Genomic DNA, 16,759 nt, shown 5'->3' on the forward strand with positions numbered 1-16,759 from the left:
TGCCAATTTAAGGTAATTAATTTAATTTGCCAATTTAAGGTAATTAATTTAATTAACTGTCAATTTATATATTTATGTTACTGCACATCTAATGCAATATACGTTTCGTGAATTCCGTGAGGTATTAGTTTCCAAATACATTTTACAAAACAAAAATCTCCAAAAGTACAAAATTAAAGTTTTGTGTAGTAACCATACATCTCTCTCGCAGATGGCACCACTTTCTTTCCAAGGAGACCAAAGCAATTAGCCTGTCCTGTTTCTTCTTCCTTATGAACCCCTTTCTGTCGAATCATTTGCCTTTTTGCCCTGGGAAACTAAACATTGGTTGGAAGTTTTCTGTAAGTACTTGAGAGTAGAATGTGTTTTTACCTGTTTTATGGGTCCTGCTTATTTGAGGGGAAAAAAAAAGTTTTGGGAGCTTGCTAAAGGTAATGAAAGTGTTATTATTCCTGGTACTTTATTTCCTCTGGTGATTTATATAATTTTGTGAAATTATTCCAGTGAAACTTTTGCAAATTTTAGGTTGTATGGATTAGTTCATGTGAGGTATTTGGGGAGTTATTTCCAACTGATTGAGGGTTAAATTACGTTCTGGTAATGTTACTAGGTGTTTTTAGTATAAATGATTGTTCATAATGTAACATGGTACGTAATTTAGCCCTTTTTAGGGTAAAACACCGCATGGTCTGTAGCAGGCCAACGACGATCAATCCATGCCACCCTCCGAAAAAGCACATTATAACGTGTCCTGACACCGGAGATGGGCATCAGTCGCGACTTGTTGTTGGTGAGAAAGGGAGTTAAAGACTTCTACTCTCCTTTCGAAGTAAGTATTTTCTCCAAAGTTAGAAATTAAGGCCAAATTTTAAGATTTAAACAGAGGGTAGTGAAAAGGGTGTCCACCGCAGTGGAAATCTAACCAAAACGCTTTCGAAATTTTTACTTACGATTAGGTAACTTAGAAGATTGACGCCACCTTGATGTTTACGGAGTCGCTTGTCAACAAACTTCCCATTTCCTGTGATAAATCCGCACACCACTTGTACCCACTGACGCTGAGGCACTTTCATCACAACAATCGGAACACGGTCCCTTACCAGGACGTTTTTAAGGAAACAACTGTTTTGGTAGAAGACGACGACGAAGCGTGCACTTAGATAACTTCAAATAGTAAAACATCAATATTTTACATATTTATGATTAATTTGAAAATATTCGTTATTGAAAAGTAACTCGATTCTGACTCAAATTTAAGTAATTATCTTTCGGAATTAGAAAGTTCTTTTAAGTCCTGCATTATGACGTCACGACATCTTGACTTTCGTACCTATTGTAAATAATTGCTATACTCAACTTTCTTGCAGAACAGTTTACCAGTTATTCATGCAGATTGTTATCAGCTATTCATGTAATTGTTATAATCGTAATGCGCACATATATCTTTTATTATTTACTTTTTGGATATATGAAGATTTTTTACTGCCGGATTACCGCCGTAGTGTGACGCAATCGTTTTCGGTCCCTGCGCCTCTGTCTGTTTTCGCACCATGAGAAATTATGGGGCCGAATTTGCAATGACCAAAAAGTCGTTAAAAGAGGAAAGTTAGCTTTGAGGGGCATTTGTTTTGATTGAGAAAATACAAATTTATTCAATAGCTAGCTTGTAAAAAATACTTTATTACAAAAAACTTGATTGGCAACTAAGCAGCATATTGTTCCAGAGACAGTGCAAGCACGTTTTTGGGCAATACCTATTTCTGTAACGAACACTCGTATCAGAACGAGATTTTGCTATAGTGCATTACACCCAGTGCTGTAATTTATAAGGGTATTGTGAATCACTAATCGTAAAGAATAACGACACTTGTCCTTGTACTAAAAGACAAAAACTCATTGGATACGAACACGCGTAAAAAGCTCCACCTACCCTTTCCCCCCCACCTCCACCGCAACCCCTGTCCTTCCTTCCTTCACCTCTCTCTCTCTCTCTCTCTCTCTCTCTCTCTCTCTCTCTCTCTCTCTCTCTCTCTCTCTCGGTGTTGCCAATTGGTGTGTTCACCCTCCAAACTGGGTATAAGACTTACACAAAAAGTGGAAATTAGTGAAATTAGGCTATGTATTGGAAGTATATACATAAATATTAAAGCAATTTTATCATTAATGCATTACTATGACAACTAGAATTCATGGAAACAGTTTATAATAATGCATCGGCGTATGTGTGAAGCTCCACTAATGTGGCAACGATGAGTTTGCCATTCTTAGCATGCAATCATTAAAGGTTAATTTATTTCTGGCATAGTTATTTTAAAAAATCAAAATACTTATATAAACTTAAATCAATGAAAAGTGCTAGAAAAAAACAACATAATCCACTTATCTGCAGTCTGGTCCTCTATGGTTTTTGGCAGCCTGATGTACGACAAGGTTAGAAACATTGGATTGAAACTACTTTAGAAATATCTGTAATTTTTCGGGATAATAGACATGAATTAAATTAACATTTTTAAATAAAGTAAAGTTGAACTAAACGAATAAAGTAAACAATTTAGGGAATAAAACTTTGCAGTGTCGTCGTCTGCTGTTCTTAACTGTGTTTGTGGCGCGCGCGTATAGGAACCAGGAAGAGCAACTTCTTTAAAGTGCAATGTGGAGTGAATTGAGACCAAAATGTGTATAATAACAATCAAATAAGTACTGTGGAGTTTCAGTTGTGATGGCAGTAAGGATAAAAACCACCGATTACAAGGTAAAAATGAATTCAGTTCAAACCATGACCCCGGGAATAAAAAGTTTCATACTTTCACTAATATAGGCATCAAAATGTTGTTTTATTGTGCTGATTAAAACTACAATCTTGAGTATGATCAATAAACGTTACATATATACGCTAACATTGTTCAAATGAGTGCTGGGAAGGCTGGAAAAGATGGTGGATAGTCTGTGAACAGACCCTTCCATCCACACGGTAGCCACCATATTGGATTTCAAAACTGCCTTGAAAACATATTTTACGAAGAGCGTCACATACTTATTTTAGTTCGTATGGGGCTTTCATATATCACATTGTTGACGAAACTTCAATCTTTTGAATGGTATGCTTAGAGTTGTAATTGTATTCTTGTTTCACCAATTAAATATCGAGTGAATAAGACCCGTCCAGCATGATGAGGGTTGGTCGTCCGTGATTTTTTACCCTATGCTCTTCTTTAAAAGTATAGAATCTTTTCCACGTCTGTCAGCTCAATCGTTTTCTGATACAACATGGCTGACTTCCACGAGAATTTCAGTGACCGATGCATTTGAAGTTACTTGCTAATATTTCGTTAATCATAATTTCATGGCAGCTTGATGCATTTGACAATATAGGTTATCAAACCCCAATTATTTTCCATTTACCCAGATCCCTGTGTATTTGTTGTGGCCCCAGGGGGAGACGTTGGTTTTTTTGGGGGGGTGGTAGAACCAAAAACTAAGTAAATTGTAAGGGCATAAATGGTTTATAGTGCGTCAACCACTAGGAAAGTAGTTGGAAAAATAATCAGAAATGCAGCCTTACCTTACCATAACCAAAAGTAACTTATCCTTATTGCCAGATCTTTATACCAGATCTGGGAGGTTCCCCACTAACCTAGCCTGGCCTAGCCCGACAGAAACTCGTCTCGACCTAACCTTGACCCCAGATCCCAAATGCTGAAGATCACCCCTTGCTTCCCTCGTAGCATTTTAAAGCTTACTTGTCCCTTGTTTTATGGTTTGGAGGGACAGGTTGGTGGGGTACAGATTTCTCTTATGCTAATCCTTGTTATTTGTGGAGGCGAGGCATTTATCAGTGGATGAATTACCATTAGATGGATGAAATTCTTACGTGTTATAGTTACTAGCATATCTTGCACCTGAGGCGGTCGTTATTAAACTAAGAACAGATGTAAAAAGTAAGTGGCCAATGTCTGGAAACATCCGGTTACTTGAAAATTTATAGTGTTGATTTTTAAATGGGTAGGCATTGTTGTGGTACTTCATTTCCTTAGCAAAATGAATTTAATATCCTGTATAGGCGAATGAAGGTAATTTTGGTAGTTTTCCTATGAGGAATATAATGAAGTGCTTAAGTTGGAGTATTTAGTGGGAAAATGGTAGATCTAGTGTACCTATCCGCGGCGGCCCAGAGTATGGCAGTTGCGGTTTTTCTATGCAGTTTTACCTCCTGAATAAGAATTTTAAGTAATTTATTCGGACGACTGTAATTAACCCCCAGGGGCCAGTACTAAAGGTAATATTTCAGAAGCACTCCGCACTGGATATTAAAATAAATAATCACCTACATGGAAAGAGCATGTGAAAAGCAATATAAAAAGTATAGTCATTATATGAGAGATTGAACGTGGTGGAATTAAATGAGCTTAAGTTTTTACCTCCAATTTTTCCTCAGTCGGGAGAGATGTTTCCTCTACGGTAATGTTTACTTTTAATGAGCCCTCTAACTTACTTTCTTACGCAAACAAAAGCAGTTCCAGTTACTGATTATTGGCTGAGAGGTGTGACATCGTTATGACGTCATGGGTTCCATAACCAATTGCGAACAACTTTAGTCGAAAACTAAATTTCACTAGCATTTCAGCGGAGTAATAAAGTTACCTGTCCAGTGTCCACTGGTATCCTTGTTTGACTGAATACTCGAATAATGAAGCAAAAAACGGCATTTTGTCTTCCTGTACCTATGGCAAAGGCAGTGGCTGGCCCTTCTGGCATTAATTTTGACAGACCTTCGATTTCGTACCGATTGTTAGCAGTGCAATGTGGGTTACAGTGAATTTTATCATTATTTGTCTAGTGGTGGTAAAGAAGTGGTGATTGAATATGCTCAGACATAATTTCATTCTAAAGCAAAAAAAATGCGAGTGTTGTGGAGCTACTATATGTCGGATCGACTACAACAGGAACGCCTTTAGGTGTGATCCGCCACGGTAAGTAGCCTTTCTGTAACCCCTGTGGCTAGCGCGCGCAGCGCAACATTACCTCTTGCCGTACATGCCGTGCTTGCCAAACATCTTTAAATATGCGGATAAGGCGCGAAGCGCCGTTCCGCTACGGCCTTACTGACAGCATACACAAATCGATCGTCGCTGATATGTAATCGCTCCCTACTTTGTTTGCTGTTGTTTTGGTATCGCCGCCATATTGGTTTTGGTGTTCTTACGCCGATTTTGGTCGGCGGTCGAGTCGCCGTGTTTAGTACTGGCCCTTGGGAGTTAATTACAGTCGTCCGAATAAATATTACTTTAAATTCTTGTTCAGTGGGTAAAATAACATAGGAAAATGTCAATTGCCATAGTCTAGGCCATCGCGGATTGCTTCTGTAGAGATACCGGAAAAATGTTTCCCATGTTGGTATTTTGATGGTGTTCTTTAAAGTTTCATGGACATTTTTTGGGAGGCGGTTAGTGCTTGTAGTGCATGGGTCATTTATTGCAGGTTTTGCAAGCTTTTTTTTATTGTTTCTGCTACATAATAAGTACCAGGCTGTTAATGAATGTTTAATGAGTTTCTTGGAAAAGACATAAGCTATATATTTTTCTGAGCTTATGTTCTGACCAGTGACGTTGGTGCAAAGCAGACCCTTCTGTAGGGAAAACCAAATGTAGGTGACCTGTACTAAAATTAATAACAAAGGCTTAAATCGTAAGGTAAACTCCCAGAAAAACACACAGCACATGTAAATGTTTGTAGTCTGTAATGATTACCAAAAAAAAAATTTTGGTAGATCTATATTACTATTCCGCGGCAGCCTAAACTATGGCATTGCGGTTTTTCTATGCTTTTACCACCTGAACAAGAATTTTAAGTAATATTTATTCGGACTACTGTACCTAAGCCCCCGGGGCTCGTACTTAACACTGATATACATTTGACGCCCCAATTCCTGGTGGCTTTCGTATTTGCAGGGACGAATGATGCGGAATGCTCATATACAAATAGCAAATTTTTGTTCGCTTTTAATGTGATCAGCAATAATTACAGATATGAAACATAACCTAACGTTGTGCAGGGTGAGTCCCCATAACTAACCTCACTGTGCCCTACCTATCTGGAGGACTTTACTTCCAGTCTAGCCTGGTGTGGATTGCTATTAATCATAGATTGAAATACAGAGTGCATCTTAACTTATCCCCTAACTTGAGCCTTGGTGCTGGGTCATACCTCAAGTGGGCCAAAACACTTCCAACGCATGTAACATGACCTGTTCTGCTAAGAACTACTGGGATTCATATTAACCTAACATAAGCTTGGGTGCTGGTTCTTTAACTAGTAAGGATGCACCCTTTGGTCCTCCTAACAATGTGTTGCAGTGTTACTATATTCCATATCTGTAGTTTAGGAAGTAGACTTCAAGTCACCAGTGGAAGGACAGTTTACTAAGCCCATTATAGCAATAGGCTATGCGGTTGTGAAGGTCTTAAAATTGTGGGTACTATGAGAAATTGTTTGTTTATTATTTCGTGTGCCTAACACAAGTTAATTTTAAGTTTTCAGTAGATTAGGCTTCGTGCAACAAATGTAATGACTTCACAACCATTCATAACGTGATTTAAGTCATAACTATTTGAAAAGTGTTATTAAACTGATTATCAGTATTTCTTACATCTCGAGGCAGCCAATGTTAGACTTGATAGGTGAAAGGCTTATCTGGCAGGAAGATTTAGTGCAATTTTAGGTCATTTACAGTTTACTCTCGTTTTTCTCATGTACCAGATAGTCTTGGAGGAAGTTTAGAAGGCAGGTTAAGCATAGTCTCCCATTGTGAAATCCTATATAATATCTGAAATGAGTAGGTAAATCTAATAACTCCGAGTCGGGTATTTCTTTGGAAATTACAGTTTCCTATAGTATTCGGGTTGCTTATTAAGAATTTACCGTTATTTTTTGGGCGGTCGACTGTAATGAACCCCCAGGGGCCAGTACTAAACACGGCGAAATACATTGCATGCCCCAATCCCTAGTGGATGTCGTATTTGCGGGTACATTCCTTGCAGTCCGTGCGGAGTTATTCCTTAGAATTACCAGAGTTTATTCTTCATTTGTTTTGATCCTAAGAAATTTTTCGTCCGAATTCATCCTACGTAACCTAATTCTTTGTTCCCTTGAACCTAACTTGTGTCTGATAGGCCTATGAGTCCTGAGTCCTTGAACTTCGCTTGAATACTGTTGCAATATTTTGGAGTTTATCAGTCTTTCACCGCGTTTGTTTGCTTGAAGGATGCTTTTGCAGAATGTGAAGAAAGCGAGGAGCTATTATTTTATTACCTAGATCACATCCTCTGGTGAAATCCATCCGAATTTTGAGGACTGGTTTTGTTTCATCCAAGTGTTTCTTTGGGATCTTGAGGAGCCCTTTTCACCGTACACATTGGCTAAGTATTTATTTAATAGATCTGTCGCATATGCATCATTGCTTGTATAAAATTGCCGCCTTTAACTTTTAAAAGCCTAGTTTTGCTTTGATTCGTTTTTAGCAGTTCACGGGCTGAAAGTTCTTCTCGAGTCAATCAGTCCAACCTTTGATGCATGATGTTATAAATGCTCTTTTTTTTTCTATCCCTGATTAAGTGATATCCATACTCTTATTATTAATTGTTCCCTTTTGTTATTTTTTTTTTGTTGGATACTATTGTTGTTATACTGTTGGTTTTGGATATAGTATGGGACCGTTTTGGAGAGAGGGGGGCAGGCTTGAATTACTGTCTTAAATCATGTCTCTTTGTTGTTTAGTCTAACAGTTGGTTTCAACTTGGCTGGGTACTACTCATTGATTGCTGGTGCATCTCTGGATACTAATTAACCTTTCGACTTAGCGCCGTTTTAACGGCACCCACCAGCGAGATTCTTTTAAGAAATAATTTCATCATATTAATAGCCAAGTATTTAAGAAGATATTCATTGTAAATTAAAGTTTCTTGCATAAACCGCAGATTGTTTCTCATTGTGGTATCGAAACCATAATAAATACGAACAGGATGAACGAGTTAGTGTAGACAGTACCTGAAAAACTGTTTATTTTAGCTATTTGCCCCATATTGCGTCTGAGGGTAAAATACCTTGCTTCAGAGTTGTAGATTTATAAGGTAATTTTTGTAGCGATAGATTAAGTCACTTATGCCAATATTTTAATAAACTAGTGATATTACATAAGCTTATTAGTTCGCAAAATAGTATAAAGTTCATCACTGTATCATTTGTAGCCTAAATTGTGTGTGTAATGAAGTGGGAATTTTTTTTCGACAAGGTAGTTTGAAAGGTTGCATGTAGATAACAGACATTTTAACTTCTAAAGAAATGATTGCACAAGTTCCAAGTTAACTTCCAATGTTTAGCAGAATACTTTAACTAATAAAAATCTTGTATCTGCAGGTTTGGGCAGGAAGCTGAATTGATTTGCATCAAAGCTCACATGTGAAGGTTTCCTCAGTCTTCTGTGGAGCTGATTTGGCGATTTAATAAGCTGCTCATATTGATGTACAGGAGATGAGTGCTTTGTGTATAAATTTAGCAAGTTTGGATGCATTAGTTAGTGGAAAATGTCTTAAATAACACCTTGGAGGGGAGGGGGGATGGGGGGAGGGAGACGTTTAGGAGGTGAGTGTTTCTGGGTATAAATTTAGCAAGTTTGGATGTATTAGTTAGTGTAAAATGTCTAAAATAAAACCTTGGAGGGGAGGGGGGATGGGGGGAGGGAGACGTACAGGAGGTGAGTAGTGCTGGGTATTAGCAAGTTTGGATGTATTATTTAGTGGGAAATGTCTAATATAACACTTGGGGGAGCTGGGGAGGGGGATTTTGTATTGTCTGGTGTACAATACTACGAACCTTCAAGCTTTAATGAGTGATGAGTATTTTCTATAAATTTTCTCCTTAGCAGGAGCCTGTTGTGCTTTAGTTTAAACCTCTTAAAAAATCAATTGGGTCACCAAACAACATCAAATCAATCGAAGTATTTAAAAAATTATTCGTATTAGTTAATTCAAATCCTTAGTAGATTAGTCAGCAATTTTTTTATCTGGTTTCAACAATACATTTTACAAGCAGAGTTTTCAAGTTCAATTTACAGATTATTGAAGGCAAAAGCACTATAAAAAGTTTGGTAATACTAGGTCGTAACAAGTTTTAAGTTAGTCGTCAATTTTTTTCTGTGGTTTCAACTATACTTTTTACAAGCTGAGTTTTCAAGTTGAATATACAAGTTATTAATTCAAGGCAAGGCATTATAATGGGTAGGGTAATACCAGGTCTTGCAAAGTAAAAGGTTTTACATTATATTTTCTTTATTTTATAGACTGACATTACTCTGTAGAACCGTAACAGGCCTATATATCGATGTATCACAAGCTAAAGCCGGAGGGATAAGTGTCATTTGAAGGAATTATTCTATGCGAACTCGCGCTTTTACACTGTGGAGCTTGAGCTGCAAATATGCCACTTATCATCAGCCCAAATACTCGAACATGTCACTGTTTTAAAGGGACATAAAATATTTACCATATACAGGCAACCAACGAAGACTTAAGGTTCTCAAGGTAAGCTGTCATTTTGATAAATATAAGAAAAAAATTAGGGAATCTGGAATGGAACCAACTGTCATTTTAATATAAAAATTCGGGAATGTGGAATGGAACCAGGTGTCATTTTATTTTATAATATAAAAAAAAACTTCGGGAGTCTGGAATGGAATCAGGTGTCATTTTAATATAAAAAAAGCTTTGGGAATGTGGGATGGAACCAGGTGTCCTTTTATTTTATAAAAAAAACTTCGGGAATGTGAAATGGAACCAGGTGTCATTTTAATATAAAGAAAAAATCTTCGGGATCCTGGAATGGAACCAGGTGTCGTTTTAACAAACTTCGGGCATCCGGAATGGAACCAGGTGTCATTTTAATATAAAAAAAAACTTTGGGAATCTGAAATGGAACCAGTGACGGAACAGGAAGTAGGAATCGCATTATTTCGAGCAAACCCCCTCTTTGTATGCCAATGCCATGTTTTTGCACACATTAGTGCTTGGTCACTTGAGGTAAGGAAGAGAATGATAGTAAGAGGGTTGAACAGAAAGGGACAGCATATTTGAATGCAAAACAAAAATTAAGTTTACATGAAATAGAATTTGGCGAAGAAGCATAAAGAACTAGCCATAGTGAACAGACATGTGAAACGGTAATGAATTTCCCGACATGACACGAGTCTCTTTAGTCTGGAAACTTGCCAACAAGCAAAGTTGAATCGGGTATTGTAACCTTTGGGATCTGAGAGGTCTGAATAGCCGCAAATGAGGATTATTCTTAATTGTGGTGGCAATATATAGCAGTTTTTGCAAAGTTCGATGCATTAATTACTGACAAAAGCTGCTTGATTATTAGACCATGAAATGGTTGGAACAAAAAAGTAATAACTACAAAAAGGAAAAATGCTGAAGGGTCCAAGGACTTACTTTGAGCTAGCAATGCAAGATTTTGAGCAACAGAAACTGAACCTTGATCATTTCCAGTAACAGACCCTTGTGTGGAGCATGAAAATTTATTCCTCCAATTTGGCCCCACATTAAAAAAAAAAAGGCCTTTCTTTCATTTCTTGCAATTCCCATGTCTCGTGTTTCATCAGCCACACTTTAAATTCATAAAGAGTTTTTTCGGAAAAATTGAGTTGAATGCATTCAGTGGTTGTAGACTTTGCTACAAGTTAACGGTCTTTAAATTATACCCAAAGTTGATTTCGTCCAAATGTTAATGAAGAGGATTAGTGTTGAAAGATTATAATGCTTTACACACTTGTCTGTTCTAGGCAGGTATACCAATCTGGTACGTAATAAAAGGTTTGCATCACTGCATTCTTACTGCTACCTACCTCATCATTGTAAGAGACCCAACCTGGAATTAAAGAAATGTTTTTCTGGTGATGAGAAGTTCATTTCTTGATATGTGGTTTGGATCCCACAATAAGCGATCCTCGGGCATTCCATTGAGGAGTCAGATGTGTACTTTTGGCGATAGAAGTTCTCTCGACGTGGTTCGGAAGTCACGTAAAGCCGTTGGTCCCGTTGCTGAATAACCATGCGACGTAAAAACACCATAAAAACAAACAAAAAACAAACCACAATAAGCTGTATGTGCGGCTGCTAGGTAACCGATTGGTTCCTAGCCACGTAAAAAGATCTAATCCTTCGGGCCAGCCCTAGGAGAGCTGTTAATCAGCTCGGTGGCCTAGTTAAACTCAGATATTCTGAACTGAATTGTAGGAGACCAAGTTACCAGTAGTGTGGGGGTCTGCAACCAAGTTGTATCTGGAGATTGCTGCCCCGTGAGAAAGTAGCCTTAAACACGCAGTGTATAAGACTGGGATGATTCGCCTGAATGGTTGTATGGAAGCTTGGTGGGGTGTCTCCAATCCGGTCCCATTTTGAGTAACCAATCATTGGCATTATGAAAAAAAAGTACTGTATTCTAGAGGGATCTTAATTTTTTCTTGAGGCTGTTTTAGCTGTTAGTGCAACTTTATTACAAAACGACATTGAAGAGAGGAGTTGAGTTTATCCCAAAAGCTTCGTTCAGCTTGTCCCTGCACCAGCAAAAATAGAGCATTATAGGGGAGCAGTGTTGACATTCAGATCCTCCCAGATTACAATCCAGAATGTAGTAATGCATACCAGATATGCAGTTACCATAAGTCTAGCAATCTTGTCTTTTCTATGTGGTTCACTTAAACGCATTTCACGAAGTTTTATTTATGTTGATCTATCGAGTTCTGTACGGTTATGCTGTAAGAGAATTCTGTACTGTTATAATGTACGAGAATTCTATATGCTATACTGTACGAGAATTCTGTAGTGTTAATACTGTACTACGAGAATTCTGCACTGCTATACTGTACGAGAATTCTGCACTGCTATACCTGTACGAGAATTTTGTACTGCTTTACTGTACGAGAATTCTGTACTGCTATACCTGTACGAGAATTCGGCACTGTTATACTGTACGAGAATTCTGTACTGCTATACATGTACGAGAATTCTGCACGGCTATAGTACATGTACGAGAATTCTGTACTGCTATACTGTACGAGAATTCTGCACTGTTATACTGTACGAGAATTCTCCACTGTTATACTGTACGAGAATTCTGCACTGCTATACTGTGTAAGAATTCTGTACTGTTTGTAAGAATTCTGTACTGTTATTAGGTTGATGTGCGTGCAGTTGTGTTTGGAGGTGAAATGGATGCAGCAAAAATTACCAAATATTGTAGTGTATCTTTGTATATAGTAGAGATGACAGCGTCATGCTTTTGGGTCTATTATACCACTTTTTTAAAGTGTAACATAATCTAATCAATATCCATTGGTTTCTTGCTCCCTGGAGCAAACTTTCTTTTTGCTAGATCCCAAGCTATGGTGGGGTTTTAGGAAATGAAGAGGTTGATAAATTCTGTACACCAAAGAATTGTTGTTTAAAAGTAGTTCATATCATAAGAATACGTTCCTACATGAACTTTTAACAACATTCAAGATCAAAAATAGTTAAGCGATAGGAGGTATGGCCACGTTTAGCATATAAGAAATGCCAAAGAAAGCTATGCATTGTCTACTGGTCATGCTCTAGATATACAATGAAAGTGTTCTGAAGATATTCAATGATCGGAAACCTTCCGGGGAATCCACCGATATAATTTTGAGTATTTTAAGAATACCACAGCATATAATATACATAGCTAAATAGTGCGTGCTTGATGAAGAGCGATAGCTTAGTTCTAGAGAAACTAATATATGTTTCGTAAGTGCATGAATTAATGAAATCTGTGAATGATATACGTAATGGCATCTGAAAAAGATAGTCTTGTCTAATTATCCTTTACCTTTATTTTTTTTAATATACCGTTGTTCACAATGACTCAAACATTCTCTCCTCTGGCACTGATTTAATGATCTTTATGCGTATGCTTGAAGCTTTCTTTCTCCAGTTATGTAATTATCAGCATTTTTTAGTAAACTTCCTGAAGACATTTTGTTTTTGGTTTAAAAAAAGTTTAGTGATCCTATTTCAGCTCATTTTGATTTGCAGATGTTTATGATGCTGTAATTCTTATACAAATGCTCAAGATCTGTGTGACGTGTGGATAAAGCCTGAAGTCAGTCTCTCTCTCTCTCTCTCTCTCTCTCTCTCTCTCTCTATATCCTCTCAAAAAAAAAATAATAATAATAATAATATAATAATATAATAACACAAATAATAATAATAATAATAAAATAAAAATAAAACTAAAATAAAAATAAATAAAAATAAAAAATAAATAAACTAAATAGGTAGGTTTTCATTGAGAATGACTACATATGTTTAAGTTGTATTCAGTTATTATTCAAAACACTAATCGGTTCCTAAGAAAAAATACCGTACTGTAATTTCAGTTTTGCGACATACAGTAATAAACCTAAAGTATATATGAACAATTATAATAATTTCGAAGTTTGAATTTTATTTGGAAAATGTACTAGCATCTGACTGATCAATTATTATTTTATATTCAACAGGACCGTGCTGCAGTCCGGGGCCGTATTGGTGGAGACATAATGGCAATTATTGTCAGTTTGCTTTAGACAGCATATACACTAGCATCAGTGCGGACAGAACAAAACTTCTCGATTACTTATCAGTCACAGAAGACATGGAATTGAGTGAGGTAAGGCCTCGATTTTTCAGCTAATAATCAGGCTCTGTCCACTTGTCTTTTTTGAGCATCTGCCACGTCTAAGACAGAAGATCGATACATGAAGTGTTGTCACCTTATTTGGTGGGGAGAAATGTACAAACTTGGTAAAGCAGGAAGATTAACAAGAAATTGAATTTTTCGTTACAGCCCATAGGGGAATAACTGTAGCCTTGTTTTTCACTACAGTAGCACTTTAAAATTGGCTAATGTATTAAAGAGAAAAAAATAGATTGCTTGTGTTATTGGTATACAAGTTTTAATTGATTGCTTGTGTTATGGGTTTTCGTGTTTTTTTTTTATTGGTTTTCAAGTTCAACAGTATACTGTTCAATATTATATGCAAGATTAAAGGTAAATTACTTAAAGTTTTAAATGATCGCACAGTACTGAATGTGACACGTCTACATTACCAATATTGAATTCACCCATTAGTCCGCTACCTAGTCATGTATTGTTTCTCTTCCGCAGGTAGTGTGGCATAACCGTATAATAAATTACACTACCAATATTAAATTTACCTATAGCTAGCAACCTAGCCATGTATTATCTTTGTCCTCCACAGGTACTGGTGATTTATTACAGGGTAGTGTGGTATAACCGTATGATAAAATCTGCTCCAAAATCATGGAGTGACTGGTCATGTGTACTCCTGACTTGCGACTCTTGCCAAAAATACCAGTTGTCCGTAACCCTTCAACTGGGAAAAGTGTTTATCTGGATTGCTTGAATGTTTGTTTATAACTTTCGCAGTGCTTGAATATATGGGTAGACGATGTGTCATATATTAAACTTGCCTAAGTTGAAAGGCTTGCAAATTAACGTTACTGTGTGGACTTAAAAATCTTTCCTGACATACTAATGACGTTGTGAAGTATGATTCCAGACTGATGATTGGATAGCTCCATATATAAGGTTGGTTATGTGTGGCATGTTTCTGTCAGGCCTAGTTGTTCATGGGATATAAATACACCAGAGAAAATATTCCATAAAGTTTAGATATCTGCCATTAATTAAATGTCAAAAGTTAACTAATTTTTTAAAACCAAGAGATTGTCTTTGAATTTTTTCACTTCTTAAATTTTAATTAATGGTAGTTGTTAAAAATTTTTATAATAGTTTTAAAATTTGTGCTAAACTGATAATCGTTTAAGCTTTTCAAGAAGCATCATTTCTTTTTTTTAAACTGTTAATCGTTTAGGCTTTTCAAGAAGCAGCATTTCATTTTTCTGCTATTAGTTACTGTATAAAAATATCATGAAGCATTATACCTGTGATTTCATTTTTGAGATTACTTTTCAAGAAGCATTGGATGTTTAAATGAAAAATCTTTTTCCTGTGCATTATTATTTTTTTCAACTTCATTCACCAGGAGTCGAGACATTTAAGGACGAGCTTCAGCTGTCTTGCATCAGCTGTCTTGCATCAGCTGTCTTGAAGTACTATGCTGCCAGACAGCCACCTGAGGAGATAAGACCACCTGGACAACTGAAAGCTATCAAAGGCTTAAACATAATCGAGAGCATGGGACTAGAAACATTGTGGAGAGATGCTGACATCCCCAATGGCCACTGTAGACGATTCCACATCAAAGGAAAGGGACTATAGTGAGATGATGGTGATCTGACAGCAAATACATTATATATATTTCTTGGAACGAACTGTTCTGATACTCTGAAGAAGACTGGCTTGAAATGCTGGAATCAATCTTGACAACTTAATTCAATAGTCTTTTGCCTACATTGTACCCTCTGTCGAAATATGTTTTTGCTTAAGATGAACTGTGATGCAGTAGACCCGAATGCCCAGTGACAACGTAAAGGACAAGGCTTTCACAAGGGTTTATATAACATGTTAAAACATGGAGATAGTTGGGGTACTGTAGTTGAACATACTTTGTGGGTAGAATGATTTCAACTATCCTGTTAAACCATAGGAAAGGAGCTCTGCTTTCAAGTGTCCTCATGAGATGACCTGCTGTGCTGCTGCTTATCAGTCAACTGTGCTCATGAGAAATCTAATATGCTGCCGATTTCAACTACTATGTTGACTGCATAGTTCCTCGTTTCTTCCCAATGATCAAGTATGTTCATGAGATAAAGACCTGCTATGTTGCTGATTTGAAATGTCTTAACTGGGGAAGGAGAGATAAAGACCTGCTATGCAGCTGATTTGAAATGTCTTAACTGGGGAAGGAGAGATAAAGACCTGCTATGCTGCTGATTTGAAATGTCTTAACTGGGGAAGGAGCTTTGCAGTCTAGTGTACTCACAAGATATACATCCTGTTGACCCTTGGGGAGAAGGGCTGCGGCTCTGTAGTAAACTGTACTCACGTGAAAGTACTCGCATGAAGAAGCCTGTTGTGCTGCTGACCTTTGGAAAGGAACTTTGCAGTCCAGTTGTGTTGCCGATTATAATTCTCTTTTCAACTAACGGAAGGAGCTTTACAGTCTAATGTGTTCAAGATGAAAAGTGGAAAGACCCTGCTCTCAAGCATGCACATGAGTAGAACACCTGTTATGCTGCCGATTTCAATTATGTAGGGGGCAGATAGGAAATAAGACCTTTGCTGCTATCAGAAGACCTTTAGGATTTAGGAAAATACTATATTGTAGTGTTGTAATTAGATAATGATTTGTAGTACTGCCGATTTAATAGACTACAGGAAAAAGCTCTGTAGGCGAGCGTACCCACGAGATAAAAATACTGCTGTTAACGATCCTTTTGTACATTGAAGAGAAGCATTGCAGCTCTGAAGTTAATCTACTCACGTAATTGAACTGCTAAGCGGTCGGCCAACGGGAAAGAGCTCACGAGAAGGAATATTCTGCTGCCGTTCGCAACTGCTAGGTGTTGGTTATCAGCCAAGATGAAGATCTTTCTTTGCTGCTAACAAATCGACCTTTAGGAAAATGTTCTGCAGTAAAATGTTTCCATGAGATGAAGTGCTGCGCTGCTGTTTACTGCAGATCACCTTCCTCAATGGTCAACAGTTTAGTTGTAAACTA

The 16,759-nt window shown here is 37.2% G+C and overlaps 1 long non-coding RNA gene across 1 annotated transcript; it reads left to right on the forward strand.

The window, feature by feature from the left end:
• Positions 1–309: 309 nt before the first annotated feature.
• LOC135216814 (uncharacterized) lies at positions 310–15,537 on the forward strand. The gene is made up of 4 exons (XR_010314932.1): positions 310–341; positions 13,574–13,722; positions 14,315–14,664; positions 15,122–15,537. It is a non-coding gene; the product is annotated as an uncharacterized LOC135216814 (long non-coding RNA).
• Positions 15,538–16,759: the final 1,222 nt, after the last annotated feature.

The sequence above is a fragment of the Macrobrachium nipponense genome, chromosome 6 (assembly GCF_015104395.2).
Source record: "Macrobrachium nipponense isolate FS-2020 chromosome 6, ASM1510439v2, whole genome shotgun sequence".
Classification (NCBI taxonomy): Eukaryota; Metazoa; Arthropoda; class Malacostraca; order Decapoda; family Palaemonidae; genus Macrobrachium; species Macrobrachium nipponense.